Below are 16751 nucleotides of genomic sequence, written 5' to 3'. Positions count from 1 at the left end.
GGGTTTAATAGTGCACAAAATAATAGTGACAGTCTGTGAGACAGTGAACAGGGGGAGACAAAGAATGGCATCCAAATCCAAACGGGTCCAAAGGCAGGTCAGGGCACAGTCCGAGAGTCCAGCGGCGAGTAATCCATCCTGGGACACGACAAGGTTAAAATCCCCGGGAGGGGGGAACACATGGACAGACAAAACATGGAGGTCCAAGGGAGACGGGGCGAGATCCTCCAGACCCCGAGCTCAGGAAGCGGGAGTTGTCGGGGATGAGGCCTATGCACTCAGGAGACGGACGTAGGGTATCCTTGTCCTAGGCAGGCCTCGTGACACTAATGATGAGCCCCGAGGACTGGAGGAGCTAGTCTTTAAATAATACACATACAGTAAGATGGTACACCTGGGGAGCTTAGCAACAATCACAGGAACAATAACGGGAGTAGTGGAGCACCCTCTAGGGAGGGATGTCAGGCGTGACACAATGCTCATGTTATTTCTTCTCTATATAATAATAATAATTACTTACACTTATATAGCGCTTTTCTGGACACTCCACTCAAAGCGCTTTACAGGTAATGGAGACTCCCCTCCACCACCACCAATGTGCAGCATCCACCTGGATGATGCGACAACAGCCATAGTGCGCCAGAACGCTCACCACACATCAGCTATCAGTGGGGAGGAGAGCAGAGTAATGAAGCCAATTTATAGACGGGGATTATTAGGAAGCCATGATTGGTAAGGGCCAATGGGAAATTTGGCCAGGTCGCCGGGGTTACACCCCTACTCTTCTAGAGAAACGCCCTGGGATTTTTAATGACCACAGAGAGTCAGGACCTAGGTTTTACATCTCATCCAAAAGACGGCGCCTCTTTACAGTATAGTGTCCCTGTTACTATAGTGGGGGATTAGGACCCACATGGACCCCTGCTGGCCCCACTAACACCTCTTCCAGCAGCAACCTTAGTTTTTCGTAGGAGGTCTCCCATCCAGGTACTGACCAGGCTCACACATGCTTAGCTTCAGAGGGTTGCTTGTTGTGAGTTGCAGGGTGATATGATATATCATCATGTACATCTTCTATATCATTTCCCACCATCTTAAGATTGCATTCAGATAAGCAAAGATGCTGTGGTAAATTTTAATAGAATACAGACTCCTGCCTATTTGATTAGAAATAATGTTGTCTTTTTACTCTAAAATTAAATTAATATAACTTTAATTATTACAACATTAAATTACACAATAGTTGTGGTGTGCAACAGTTGTGCCTGATAGGCTAAAAACATTTTAGCATCATATAATAATTAATGTAACTGCAGGTGTGAGTTAGGTCTTCGCTGTATCAAATATAATCATACTAATTCATTTTTAACATAACATTCTAGTATTAAACTCGTTAGTTTAAAGGGGAACTGCAATGCTATTTCAGGATTAGAAAGAATCAGCAATGATGAATGAATTTCAAACCACAATAAAAGTAAAATAACTTGTAAAACCTTCAATTTACACTTCAATTTCTATCATAAGAGAGACAAAATTTCCAGTTATGTACAGTGCCACCTTGTGATTCAGAACAAGGCAACAAAACTTCCGTTGATGTGTTGCGGCCCTATGACATTGTAAACAAGCAGGTTTGTGATACATCTCTTTTAATCTAATAGAAATATTGCTTTTGATTATGAGATAGTTTTGCCAACAGATTCTACTTGCCTGTTAACTCTTAGTTTGAAATTTGTAAAAAAAAAATCTATAACGTCAATGAATATTTTTTGTTACAGTGATTTACCATAATAACTGGCTTGTAAAATCGCAGTTTGCAATTCCCCTTTAACAACGGCCAGTTACTTTTACATAAAATTTATCAGGAAGTGTGATGGCTTGGAACCTCACTCCCCTTGTCCATAAAACTTATAGAAAAATAGTGTGTAAATTGTTGGGACTTGACCTAAATTCTAAGGCTTACTGTATTTTGTCAAAACGTCTAATACTGTACAGTATATGCCACTTTTAAATAGACTGATAAATTAGGCCAAACCAAACACTAGAATAATATTATTTAGAAGTAGCATCAATAAAGCATAAAATACTTTAATTTAAATTTGGAATTTTAGTTTTCTGTTGACTGGCTTCCTTTTTTCTTTGCCATTACTATTATCTCTGGAGTATTTAAAGTTTAAAAAAAACTGTTTTGTTCATAAGGTGTTTACATTTCTTTATTTCATATACAGTACTTGTAAACACTTTTGGTTTTCTTGTCTTATTCTAAACAGAAGCAGGCAGTTTTTAAATCAATGTTTATTTTTTGTGACAGGATAGCCTTATTTCAATGGTGTCTCCATTTCTGAACATGAGAAATATATTCTGTTCGCTGTCTTGATATTGCCTTCTGCCCATTACAATTTCTTCATTGTGAGATTCTATGAAAAAGTCTCTCAGTTCATGGGAGCAGAATCCTGCAAAACAAAACCATTATACAGAGACATCAACACACATCTGCCCAAATATCCCCATTTCCAGAAACTATTTTAGTGACAGTGACAGTAGTAAATTCTGTCTTGAAGGACTGGGGTTCCTTTGTTGATCCAGAAACAGTAAATACAGAAAAAAAAACATAATCATATTTGTAAAGTAAAATAGTTCAGTTCCTCATAATGTATTAATATCAGGTAGTCAATGTATGGATCCAGGTTATATTTCCCAAAATGATACACACAGCCCCATTCAACATACCCAGACCAGACCTATGGTCTCTTGACTTTGAAATGTTACTCTCAGTAAATAATAACTTGTTATTGTAATGCTCGAACCTGCTACAGTGCTTTGGATCAAGTTAGCATTACTACAGCAACCAGCCATGCCTTTAATAATATATCTGTCAGTTGGTTGCCATGGGTTTATAATCAAACAGGAAGTGTGTTCCTGTGTCTACACCTGTCTGTACAGGAAGAGTCTACTTTATATACAGTAGGTCTGCTCTGAGAGTGCTCTGGTCTCTGTTAGACTTTTTCTCTGAGCCGTTGCCTAGTCTCTAGCTTTGCATTCCTTGCTTGTGTTTCTCTTGGGCTTTTGACATGCTTCAGTCTGACCCCCGGCTTTGGAAATCCCCATGTTCTATTTGGTTGCAAAATTGTATTGCCTGTCTCAACCATTCTGTTGATTTACATTTCCTGAGTGCAATACCTTCTGTGCTGTGTCACTGTGTCTCCTGGATTCAATCCTCTTTCATTTCCTGACTGCAATTCTGTACTACTTTGTCAACTGCCTGGCTACAAACCCAGCTGTGTTCCTGGGCCATAACACAAAACTGCTTGGTCCATTTCCCACTGCCTGCTTATCTGCTTATTTCCCCCTGCAAATGGGTTCTGCCTTCAGACCTCTGCCTGCTTTTTCAATGACCAGTGGCCATTACATTTATGGGATGAATTCTAAGCAGTGTTGGGGATGAGGGCAGAAAAAAAGTGATATGATGACAGTATGTAGAATATACAGTATGCTCTATGCGTGCTGACAAGCTGGAATATAAACACACCATTATTATTCCTGTACCATTTCAACATTGTATCAGGTGTGCAATCCAGCTGTTCAAAATAGTGACACTGTGACTTACTGTACCATACCAGTACCGAACTGCTTCAGTAAAGAAAGAACATACAGTAAAGATTACAAACAGAGGCCTGTCTTATAAAATCAATAAAGCTCTCAAGTGTTTGTTATTGTAATGCTCTCGGGTTCACGTGGGTACGCGCCCTTGCCGCTGCCGCCTCAGGTCAACCCACCCACCACTGGGTACTTGAACCTGGGTCTCTGGCTTCACTCAACAGGGACCCAGCCAGTTAACCTAAAGAAAAATCTACCCTCAGCCCAATGGCTTCGGTCCCTACTATTCACAGGGAAGGGCAGTGACGTCACCGCGCTGGTAAGCCAGCTCGAACAACCTGCAATGGCGGCTCTACAGTATGTGTTACACTATGTTTTTCTGATTTTGTTTTACTATGGTGATGCAATTGTAGCCAAAAAGATTAGAAGATAAATCCTCGTGCTTGTAGTGCAGACTCTTTGCAAATTCATGTACAGTACAGTGTATGTGGCTCAAAAGATACTCTGTTCCTCACAATTTCCCCACTTGCTCATCTTCCAACAGAACCCACCATTGCTGCCCTCCTGGTTTCAGCTTGGAACAGTAGCAGTTTTGGTTTAATTTTTTGTTTAGATAAGCATGCCTGGCCTGGCTTAAGAAATTGGTTCTTTTGGAAAAATCATTTTGCCACAGACATCAGAGAGTTCATTATTCAATTGCAATTTATTGAGTTCTTTAGTAAATGATCAACAGCTTGTTAGAACGTACGATATACTCAGAAATGTATAGAACCACTGTGTCACTTTATGACTAAAACTGTATAAACTACTACTGTGAGTTTTTTGAAAATCATTCTATGCATTAAGGCATTTAAGCATATTAGGGCTACAGTATGTTACTAGAGGACTACATTACTATAACTGTTTCCAATGAGCACTGTAGAAATGCAAAGCTACTGCAAAGGGGACCTAATTCGAATGTTCAAAACTGTATTCTCAAAAACACTGGCAATGTCAATCCTATAGACCTCTTCAGAAACAATAGTGAAAAATGAACAGGAGCACACAAAAGGAAGCTACAGTACATGCAGGAGAATTTAAACCTGATAACATGTCGCAATGGGTTGTGAACGAATGGAGCAAGCTACCGTGTCGTGTTATTAAAGCTGATAAATGAAAGCAAAATGACTCACTTGTATCCTAGCTTACATAATTTTAAAAATCTCTTTAAAATGTCTTTTTGTCTTGGGTCACCAACAGTAAAAGTGTGTGCTAAGATTTAAGTTTTTTTAAACAGTATTGGTTATACAGTATGCTTTATAAAGAACAAAATAGATATACTAAAATGACTAAATACTAAAATTATGACTTCCTTTCATCTGCCAGTGATATCATTACTTTATAAACTTACCCGTTAATGATGTTATTGCTGGCTCTTTTCTAAACTTATTGTTGAATCTGAAATTACAAAATATGCTTTTATGATTAAAATGAATATTTTCCCTTTTACTCGTATTAGGTTTGATCAAAAAGCACATTCTATTGCACTTCAGAAATATACATTTATATATTTCCATTAATTATCTAATCATTAATATTTGTCTTTAACATTAGTTTTTCTATATGCAGAAATCTAGATGTAAGACTATACACATTGTGACACTATGGGAAGGCTGGGTTCTTTACCTTCCTCAGAGGAATATCAACTTACATGATGGTGGATGAGGTGGAGCAGAAGAGTTGGAATAGCTTCCTAAAAATGAAAGTATGGATTTTTCTTATTACTGGGATCATGCTGGGATCAGATACTATTCTAAAGAAGATGCAAATACAGACAAGCATTTTTTCTCGCTCAGTTGTCATTGCCTATGCCTTACTGCATGTGAAATTTCTTTACAGTGACATACTGTAAACTCTGTTATTTTCATTTCTAGAACCTGATTGGACCTCTCAACACACTTAAGTGACATGTCAAAATGATCAGCTTGTTCTTTTGTTGTTGCTGTTGTTCCATATTTATGTTTTGGTGATTCCTTAATGTCTTTGTATTGGAGCATACATGCAAATAAGCATTTCATTGCACTTGTGCATATAACAAATAAACTGAACTGAACTGCATGTACAGTACTTGAGTTGAAGGAATAATAAGGAATAATGCCTGAAGACCTGATCACAGAATCCCATCACATCTCTTATCTCAACACACTAATACCACAGAAAAAGCAACAGCTGGAAACCATGAAACACAAAAATGATTTTATTTTTATCTCCTACTCAATATAATTTCTGAACTATGTGTTGGCTTCACAGAATATGAAACGTAAGCTACCTCTTCACACATTTTGATTATACTAGTAATTAAAAAAAACAAACATGTCTTATGTTTATTACTGTGGTAATGCTCACTGTCAGTCTTTTTAAAGGACGTGCTTTTATGTTTTTTTGTAAATATCCAAAAGGATTTAAAGTAATCAATTCCATGTCTCTTGAAATGAAATGATGTATGAATTAAACTAACAATGAGTAATTAAAATACAGGGGATGTGAAAAAGTAAGTGAAACCCTAGTTTTGCCACGGAGCGTTTTTCAGGACCCTATGCAGATGGCAGAATCCGGAAGGGAGTGAAACAAACACGGGGAAAGAAGACTAGGAAGAAGGCTGGAAGAAGAACAGGGGTGCGGTGGTCCATGCGACAATCCAGAGGGTGTCCGTAGGGTAATCCACGATGAGCTAAAGTCCAGAGCCGGGTAATCCATCCAAGACAGACGAGACGAAAGTTAAAAGCCAGAGTGGGATCTGGTGAAGGGTCGGGGAGATAAAAAGGGGTAACGGGCTAGGCGCTCCAAGCCACGGACCCAGATGGTCAGGACACCGTTGCGAAGCCTATGCCATTGGGCCACTCCTGGACACGCTGGTAGGTGGGCTTCCAGGCGTCCATCTTCCACAGCTGAGCCCAGATTGGTAGGAACGTCTGGCTATTATAGGAAAGGGGCTGGATAAGAGTCAGGTGCAGGAAAATCAACACAAACAAGAAAGAGCCGGAGGGCCCTTAAGAGGAGGGACTTACAATCGTGACAAGTTTCATTAGCTCAGTTAATAAAATAATTAGATCAGGTGTTTAATCAGGTTTAAAGAATTAGGTTTGGAAAGCTTGCCCTACAAAAAGATAAGAAACATTGTGAGTTTGATCTTCACCATAAAGGTGTGTGGAAAAAGGTCAAGTCACAATCAAAGGAAATCTCAGAGGACCTCAGAAAAAAGTGTTTCTAAGGATTCAGGACTCCACCAATCCAGTGTAAAGCAGAAAATCCACAAATGAAGAAAGTTCAAGACTAGAGTCTCTCCACCCAGGAGTGGTCATTCTACCAAAATCTCTCAAAGAACAAAGCAGAACATTGTCAAAGAAGTGACAAAGAACCCCAGAGTAATATCCAAGAATCTGTACCTTGGCTAAAGTGACTGTTCATGATTTAACTATCAGAAAACAAATGAAAAAGAATGTTCATGGGAGGATAGCAAGGAGGAAAACACTGCTCTCCAAAAAGTACATTTCTGCCTGTGTGAAGTTAGCCAAAGAGTACATATATAATCCACAAGGCTTCTCAGAACAGACAAGTCAAAGGTAGAGCTCTTTGTCCAAGCAGTGCTTTTGAACAGAAGAAACTCATCCTAACTGTCAAGTACTGTATGGTGCTGGGAGTGTGATAATTTGAAGCTGGTTTGATTCCTCAGGACCTGAATGACTTGTCATCATTAAAACAGCCATTGAATTCTGCATTGTACTGTATCTGATCATGCTAGAGGATAATTTCAGGCCATTCATCTGTGCTCAGCTAAAGTTGGGTTTTGCAGCAATAATATCATTCATTCAATCAATAAAAGCAGATCTACAACAGAAAGGATTCAGAAGAAAATTGCATTTTACAATGACCTACACTGACCCATTATAATGTTGTCCCAGGACCTGAAATGAGCTGTCAAAGAGCTGAAGGAGTTCTGTGAGGAGGAATGAGATGAATTCCTTAAAACTGATGTGAGAGACTGAACAATGGTTATGGGAAATCTTTAGCTGCAGTCATTGCTGTTCAAGGAGATGCCACCAGTTACTGAATCTGAAGGTTCACATACTGGACTTTGTTACAAATGGATATTGAATGTTACATTATTTGAGAATAAATAAATGCTAAAAGAGAATCATGAATTGTGTCATATGTTTCATCAGGGTAAATTTGTTATTACTATGATTCCTATTAAGATCTAATTAAATGTTTAAGTTTCTATTATATAAGCATAATATGCATGGACAAAGTCAATCCAATGAACTGATTTATGCCCAGCAGAAACATAAGACCAGAGGGGTATAACTGAAAGTTACAAGGAACTACATTCTTAATGGGCAATTGGAAAAAGCTGTCCAGCCATCTTGTTAAACAGTTTCCTGGAAGCTTTCATCTTCTCATCAAATAATTACAAGCAAATCAACAAGCTCACTGGGTTTGAAAGGCCTCCTCCCATCTGGATCCTTCTGATCAACTTCTACTCTGAGGGACTAGGCTCCATTTAGTCTGCTTGTCTCTTTCTGCCCAGGGCAATGGGTCAGAGGTCCCTGTTCATCACCCAGAGGAAGATCCACCAGTGAGGGACCTGCAGGGTGGAACCCAGTACAATACCTGATAACACTCTAACCAATCACTAAAGCTAGAAGCCAACATATTTTCATTGGTTAACTTCTTTCCTCTCCAGTTAACCGGTCTCTCTAACTTTTACAACCACATGACTGCCAGTTGGAGTCTCTCATACAACTGACAGTCTGGCTATTCCAGTGCATCTTTTACAAAGTGCTTCCAAAAAAAGGATCTGCAATTTACAAGTTTAAGAATGAAGAATCACAAAAGTAGGTGGAAGAAATAACAGACCCAAAGCTCAGAGCAGACTAGTATTATTAGCATGACTAGAATTAATCTGCCCAGAAATAATTTTCACTTTGTAACATTTTGTCTAATCTTACTCCTGTTTTGTTTTGCTTATGTGAAGTAGTATATTAGCAAAAAGGAAGTTATTTATCATTTTAAATATAACTTGTAATGCTGACACAAAAGCTCTATTAAATAATTGTTGTTTTCTTTTGAAGTGCATGCAGTAATTTGAAATTGCATTCATTTGTAGGAAGATCTGTTGTCTTTAGAAATTGTTTGGGCTGGTTGTAATCATGTTTTGATTTAATTAGAAATAAAAGAACATGTTTTTTTATTTGCTGTTCAATTCGTAGATTAAACTTTTTACCTAGTTTAAAAGACCAAATTTACCTTTTATCAACAAGTTACCACTACTAGTTAGAAACCAGTCCTCTTTAAAATAGAGTTTGGGATATTATAATGGAAACAGTTGGTATAAAATACATGATACATGATAGAACTCCCATCACGGATAACAATGAGGAATGAGGGTAAGGTGTAAGGGTAAGAAAGATTTTCTGGGTCTGGAACACAGACCAGGACATCATCATCGCTCAGAGGAAAGATCCAATAAGGGACCTGCTGGGTGGAACCCAGGACTGTATCTGATAATATCCTAACCACTCACCAACTGTGATTGTTTTACCTTAATAGCTAGCAGCAAACTCATTTTCATTGGTTATTTCACTGTCTGTTCTTTCCTTTCCATTTAACCTCGTCCTCCGACTTTTCTAACTATGTGACTGCAAGCAGACCAAGACAGTACTTTATTGTTTTCCAAGATGCCTGGCTGAGGTAATGAGTCAGTAAATAAGAGAATTCCTACAACAGAAGAAATCTTGTGCTTCATGATCTCACTGCTATTTTGCCTGATCAATTAAATTTAGTCGACATTCTGAATATCCAAGCATATTTAGTAAAAAGCTATAGCTGGGATGAACTGAGTTTGCCCCACCTGTCTCACTTGTGGCCAGACCCAAGTGGATGACAGTTTTTAAAGGCCAAAGATCAGCATGAAAAGTTAACATCTGTGGAGAGACGTCCTCGGGAATGCTAGAATGCTAAAATGGCAAAAGCGTTCTCTCCTCTCCTCTCTCTCTGCAGGAACTATTATTTGGTACTGGAACTATTATTGGAATTGGAACTATAATTCCAATTTTGTTTGATAGTTTCGGTCACAATAGTAGATGTATACTTACTTGTGTATGAGAATATAAATGTCATCTAACTATACTGTATACCTACCAGGTAGACCTGGTACCAATATATTGTGATCAATACTATATATAGAACTGGTGATAGACCTGGAGGTAGACCTGATCAGTATATTTTTAACTCAGACGTTATTAAATCTTTTATTAAACATTGTACAGTATATTTAGAACTTATGTGGAGTCTGTAAATTATTATGTTTGATTGAGTCCTAATAGTTGTCATAGCACTTTAGAAATTTTCTTGTCCAAATTTCTATGTGTTACAGTAAATTAAACTTGGGGGTCACATGATGCTTTTTGCCTGAGTGGATCATTTTTGCAGAGCTCCCACTTGATTTATTTCTAACCCATAAACATATCTGGCACTGACTTGTGCTTCTCAACACAATCTTTTATCAAAAAATAATGTAGTTAATCGCAGTCTGGTTTACATGTAGACTTGGTTATTAGGCATATATTTTCACAATATACAGTATATAAGGCTTTTCCCAGCTTCTCAAAACCCCTCTTACACTCACACTCTTTTTCATCTATAATATAGTGAAATTTATAAGCTATTAAAAGTTATTTTTTCCTTTTGGTTATTATAGTTGTGCAGAGTATTTGCTTAATAGTGATTTTTCCTGTTAAGGTACATATGCAATCTTGTTACTTCTTGCATGACCATATGAATAATATAAATTTGCCTGCAGGATTATAGAATGTCGATAACTTGAGGGGGGTCTTCCCTGGTTCTTATTACATCTCATCCCATTAACATTTGAGCACGTATGTACTATATGTTCCAGTTAAACCGGTGCTTTTATTACTGAAATGGTTGGGTTGCAACAAAACTGAACCATGGTTGCGAGTCAGATTCAATACTTTTTCTGGGGTTTGATTTATTTTATCTCTTTTGGCAGAATACCTTTGCTTCACCTCATTCGTCCCAAAGACCACTCAAGTGGTAAATTTGGATTCGTTTCCATTGTTTGGAAATGTGTCAATTTTTATTGTGTCTCGATTCTACCCACTGTGTTTGTCTTCTATAAGTAATGATGCCAGCCTAGCTTATCTAAAGTTACAGTATTTCTGTGTACAACCTTTTTATTTTGTAGTCTAAAATCCTCCACCATGCATTAATTGCTCTCATAATCTGTATACACTTGTATGCGGTCATCTGCCAATTATTAAACTGGTCTGTCTTATCTTTAAAGGTTTAAATCATATTATTAAACGGCAGACAGTCCAGTCATCTCTGAAAAAAAGAGACCTCCTAGATACTCCCTTTACAAGAGACCCACCTGACTGATCTAGAACATGTTCAGTTAAATAGGAGCTGGGAGGGACAGTTTTTTACCTTTCTTTAGAGCCGGGCACTTTCTATCCTTGTACAAAAGGGCTTCCCTTTCTGACTGGATAAAATAATAAGAGATATTGAGGGATAATATGTTCTTATTTTAGGCACTTATATTACTAAGATGTGATTATTTTAGGCGCACTTATATTACTACGATGTGATTACTGTATGCTCCTGTCAGGGACCCTTCAAGTAGACACTGACACTTACTGTAAATCCCACTTTACTGAGTTGACCACTATTTGTGGACAGCATTGCTAAGCAATGGGAATTGTTTATGCCGATAAATAAAACACCAGAGATTGGTCCATCAACTCTGTGGGAAACAGTAAAAGCTCATTTGATGAGAGCCATCATTATTTACATCTCTGCATCTAAAAGGAAAGTGTCAAGTCGACTGGATCTAGAGAAAACATCAAAACATAGAGAGGGATTTTAAACTTTCAACTTCTAAAACTCTTTTGAAACAATTAGATGCTGCTCATGCAGATTTAGACCAACTTCTTACTAGCTTTGCAAAACTTTGCTAAACATACTGTAGACTTTATGAGTCAAGCAATAAACTAGGCTGGCCTCTCACCCAGCTGGTAAGGAAAAGAAGAGTTTTCTCTAACAACTCTCAAAGGCAAAAAGGGTGTTACACATTATACTGTAACTGTAAGGAAAGCAATAGAATAATGGGATAATGAGACTTTTCTGCTAAAATGTACTGTGTACACATTTGAATTCACCTCCACTACTGAGAGAATGAAGATGTTTCTGGGTCAGATAAAACTCTCATCTCTCTCAGAAGATCAGACAAATTATCTATGTAGACTAGATGGATATGGCCCCATATAAAAACAAATGCACAAAAGCATTATGGGCCCTCTAACAATAGATTTGTTTGACAAAGGATATTTACCTTCAAACTTAAATTTAGCTAATATATCTCTTATACTAAAGAAAAATAAAGCCCCTGATTCATGAGGGTTATACAGACAAATTAGTCTTATAATAATAATTGCTTAGCACTTTTCTGAACACTCCACTCAAAGCGCTTTTCAGGTAATGTAGACTCTCCTCCACCACCACCATTGTGCAGCACTACCTGGGTGATACGATGGCAGCAATAGTGCTACCCAGCTATTAGCAGGGAGGAGAACAGAGTGCTGAAGTCAATTCATAGAGGGGGATTATTAGGAGGCCATGATTGGCCAAGGGGAAATTTGGTTACACCCTACTCTTTTCGAGAAACACCCTGGGATTTTTAATGACCACAGAAAGTCAGTACCTCGGTTTTACGTCTCTTCCAAAGGACGGCACCTGTTTACAGTATAATGTCCCCGTTACTATACTGGGGCATTAGGACCACAATACTGTAGACTGCAGGGTGAGCACCCCCTGCAGGCCCCACTTATACCTCTTCCAGCAGCAACCTTAGTTTTCCCACGAGGTCTCCCAAACAGGTACTGACCAGGCTCACACCTGCTTAACTACAGTGGGTTTCCAGATGGGAATTGCAGGGTAACATGGCTGCTGTTATTGGGGTTGATAGCAAGTTTGCTCTCCATAGTACTGGGAAAAAGAACTCTTGTCCCTTCTTATTCATCCTGATCAAACTGGTGTTATACCAAATCACTTCTTGGCAATAAATGTAAGGAGACTTTTAAATGTTATTCAGTTTACTAACCAGCCCTTGATATTTCTCTTTCAAATACTGAAAAGGCATTTGATATAGTCCAGTAGAGTTACCTGTTTGATGTCTTATAGAAGTTTGGCCTTGGAGGAGACTTTCTTAAGTGTAATAGATTATCTATTATTAATCTGTAGATTATGTAGGGATATAAAAGTTGTAAAACTTGGTGAAATAACACATATGATCTCTCTATATGTAGACAATATTTCATTGTTTTTGTCCACACCTGATATATTCGTCTTGGCAGTTCTGGTTATTAGTGAATTTAGGTCCATTTCAGTCTATAAAATTAATTACAGTAAATTTGAGGCTTTGCCTTTAGGTGGCTTGAAGGACACAGAGTTCTTTTTGAATTTCCCATTTACAGTAAATGATCTAAATCCGATTTGAGGTACTGTAATTGTCTCACCAAACCTCAGGGAATTGTGGAAACTAAACTTTCCCCCAATAGTTTTAAATGTTAAAAAGGGACTTAGAATGCTGGCATATCTCCCGGTTTTTCTTTTTGGCTGAATACATTTAAGTAAGATGAAATTCCTACCGCAACTTTTATGCCCCCTCTAAATGCTTCCTATATGGCTGACCAGGAGGGTTAGCACTGACATAGAATAAGTGTTTGCCAGGTTTATTTGGTACTGTTTCTTTTCATGTTGTTTTTTTTGTTTGTTTTTTTCTCTTAATCTTATTCCTTAATGATGGATTGGGTGTGAATTCCATTTAATAAAAAACCCTCATCTCTACACAAGTAACACATGCATGTAGCCCACTTTCTCTAGTATATGCTTGCCTATAGCCTGGTGCAGTGAATCTGAATGTATTTAAAATGAAGAATTTGCTTACCTGGAAGATCTGAACTGTTTTCTTTCACACTGATTTTTTTTGTTATAATCTCTGGTGTTTCTTCGTCAGCTGTATAATAATTAAAAAATGGTATGTACATACTGTGTATGAAAACAGCAGAATTGAAAGTGCCTGTCAGCTTTAATTTGATTTTATTATTATGTTATGAATGCCAGACGTAGGTGCCTTCTACTGTATGTAGAATTTACATGTTCTTATTGTTTTTGTGTGGGTTTTCTCTGAGTGCTTCCCCCTTCTGAAAAAATAGTGACTGTGCTAATTGGTTTCTTAATTGGCCCTGTATGTGAGAATATAAATGTTATCTAAATACTGTATATGCCTTACAAGGTAGATGTATATCATATAGTATCACATGTTATAGTCAATATATTTGTAACTCTGAAGTTACTAACTCTTATCCTTGTAATGCCTGAGTGAAATATCAACTTAGTGTATCACAACAGCTTGATTTACAATAAACGTTATTACTCTGTTTGGTTTGTTGCACATGTTGTTTGGTGTTGTATCAATAAATCTTATACTGTATATTTAGATGTGTGTGAGACAGTTAATTATTGTGTGCGATTCCTAACAGTCATCAAAGCACACTCATAATTTACTGTTCAAATTGTTCCTAACTGTTACAATAAATTAAAACCCTCACACCACTACACATGGAACACAAGCATGCAGCACACTTTCTCTAACGCATGATTGTGTACAGTCTGGTGTACTAAATTTGCATTTAGAATTAAGAATTGGCTTACCTGGAATATCTGATCCGTTGCCACATAATCTGATTGTCTCTGCTGAAATGTCCTTATCAGCTGTATAATGATAAAGGTTTTAAATGATATATATATGAAAACAGCATAAAATTAGTTAAAAGACATGGATGCCTTATGTGTTCATCATGTTCTCAGAATTGTGGAAGTTTTCTCTGGGTGCATTCCCTTTCCAAAAGCATAGTGGCTGGGTTTGTCTAAATTAAGTTTCCTATGTTGATCTTAATTGTCCCTGTGTGCTCATACCGTATGTGTGTGTGTACTTCCTTCCAAAAATCCATAATTTCCTTAACTCATATAGTTGCTAATGACTATGAAACAACAATAAGGATGGTTATTAGATGGTTATTAGAAGAGGCAAAGAGTCTTTTAGCATTTATTGAAGCCTATTAAGTAAACTCACCCTTTTTAGCTGCTCATAAATGCTTGTCAATCACTTCCCTATTTCAAGATTTTTGGGGATTTTGAATTTTTGGCAAAGCACTGGAGAATATTGTGGTTTTTCATGCTCAGTGAGACAGATAAAATTATATTAAAGATGATTTGGTTTTCAGGTTTGTGCACATTTGTTGCTGCTGCTAGCATGGTTCATTCACACATACAGTACTGTAGTGCACATTCACTTTTACATAACTTAACACCATTTGCACATTCAACCAAATGAACTAAATAAAAAAAAACAATTTAAAATTTATTTTAAATACAACACCTTTGAAAGCAGCATCTCAAAGTGCTTTACAGCATGTGAAAAAAAAATTTTATAAGGATAGCAAATTACAAATGTCATTTGAGTCCAACTCCACGGCAGTTTCAAGTGGCAACCTCATGTCTTGTCATGTCATGTCATGTCAACCTCATACATTTTCTTTGAATAGATGGCATTTAATGGGTTTCAATCATTTTATTCACGAGATTCACAAACATTCTAGTAACTGTCAGAAGACTGTTTAGTATTTAATGATTTGTCTGCATGTGATAAAAGTTTGTTTTTACTTACCACAATTACAGTTACAGCAGTTCTTGCAACTGAAAACTTTTGTACAGCAGAACCATGACATCGTGGGTCCTGGAAATATATTTCACCACTTAGAAAAGGGCACAACAGGAACTTGCCAAAATGGAAACTTGATGGTCTGCCTGAATTATCTGTTTCTTTTTAAGGAGGCAACCAACAGAATAATAAGAACAAACGACTAATTATACCTCCAACTCCAAGTGGGTACTAAAAGAAAACGATCAGTACTATTGGTCTTCTGGTTCTCATTCCACCTGTAATCTACAGTATTTCACTCAATGAACCATGGAAAAACTTGGGAATAAATTAAAGGCCTTGTAAACCATGTTGGATTGCAGTTCCTAAGGATTAGTCCTCAATTTCATTACCAAAAAGAATGAAAAAAATGTTTAAAACAAAAAAAATAGTATGTGCTTTATCAAACTAAGATGAATGACTTGTCATTTTTCAATCCGAAATGATAAAATTACAATTAACAAATAAGTGAAATTTATGAAAGACCTCAGAAAAGTGCTACATTTTATAATGGAGCAATTGATCTCTTCTTTGTTTGTTTACTAGAAACCTTTCTTACGTTTCTGCAATAGTTAGTATCTCAGTGAACAGCAATAAACGTAAATGTAAAGAATTAAGGGGAATCTGTGGTACCTCCTTTTTCAAGTCTGCTGAAATTAACTATCCCTATGGGATTAATAAAGTATTATCTATCTATCTAACAGCAGTTGTCTCAGCTCTTCCTTCACCTAAAACTACTGTTGTTAAGCTCAAGCTCTTTATTTTAACAACTAAACAAGAGAAGAGTAAATAATAAATAAACAACATCAATAAATCAGATACTTGTAAAACCTATACCTTTCAGCCCTGTTGATGGTAAATCAGCCAACACTGTTACACAGAGCAGTGTTCAACCTGCAGTTTGAAAGGAGTATGAAATTCTGTCCCTGAATTCAACAAAACTACAGAACATAAATATTTTAGATTTACCTTAAAGAAGAAAGAAAGAAGAAGAAATGTCCAGGTGCAAATTCTCCAGCACAGGAAAATGTAAATCTGATACCTTGAGCTATATAACCCCGCTGTTGGTCATTTTCAGTTGCTTTATCACCTTTGGGTACAAGGTCTGCTTGCTCATACAATCATTATTGTACTTAATGTACAATGGGGGGGGGGGACAAGACACACCTATAAGTATAGCATATATCAGATAACCACTTTCCCACTTTGACTTGTCGAAAACTTTTTTTAAGAAGTCCAAGACCTGTCTTATCAAGTTATTGTTTGATATGATGATCTTTGAGAGTTTCAGTAATAGCAAGAGTGATTTTACTGTACTGAAAAAAGAAAAAATCTT

General features: G+C 37.2%; 1 long non-coding RNA gene across 1 annotated transcript; it reads right to left on the bottom strand.

Moving 5' to 3' along the window:
• Nucleotides 1-2183: 2183 nt before the first annotated feature.
• On the bottom strand, nt 2184-16441 carry LOC148832803 (uncharacterized). The gene is made up of 7 exons (XR_016091271.1): nt 16385-16441; nt 15383-15451; nt 14368-14427; nt 13601-13669; nt 5285-5326; nt 4985-5031; nt 2184-2450 (listed from the first exon to the last, which is right to left on the bottom strand). It is a non-coding gene; the product is annotated as an uncharacterized LOC148832803 (long non-coding RNA).
• Nucleotides 16442-16751: the final 310 nt, after the last annotated feature.

Source organism: Atractosteus spatula, chromosome 6, assembly GCF_055471065.1.
Source record: "Atractosteus spatula isolate fAtrSpa1 chromosome 6, fAtrSpa1.hap1, whole genome shotgun sequence".
Taxonomy (NCBI): domain Eukaryota; kingdom Metazoa; phylum Chordata; class Actinopteri; order Semionotiformes; family Lepisosteidae; genus Atractosteus; species Atractosteus spatula.
Note: the sequence above shows the minus strand (reverse complement) of the source record. Positions and strands in the feature narration are given on the sequence as shown.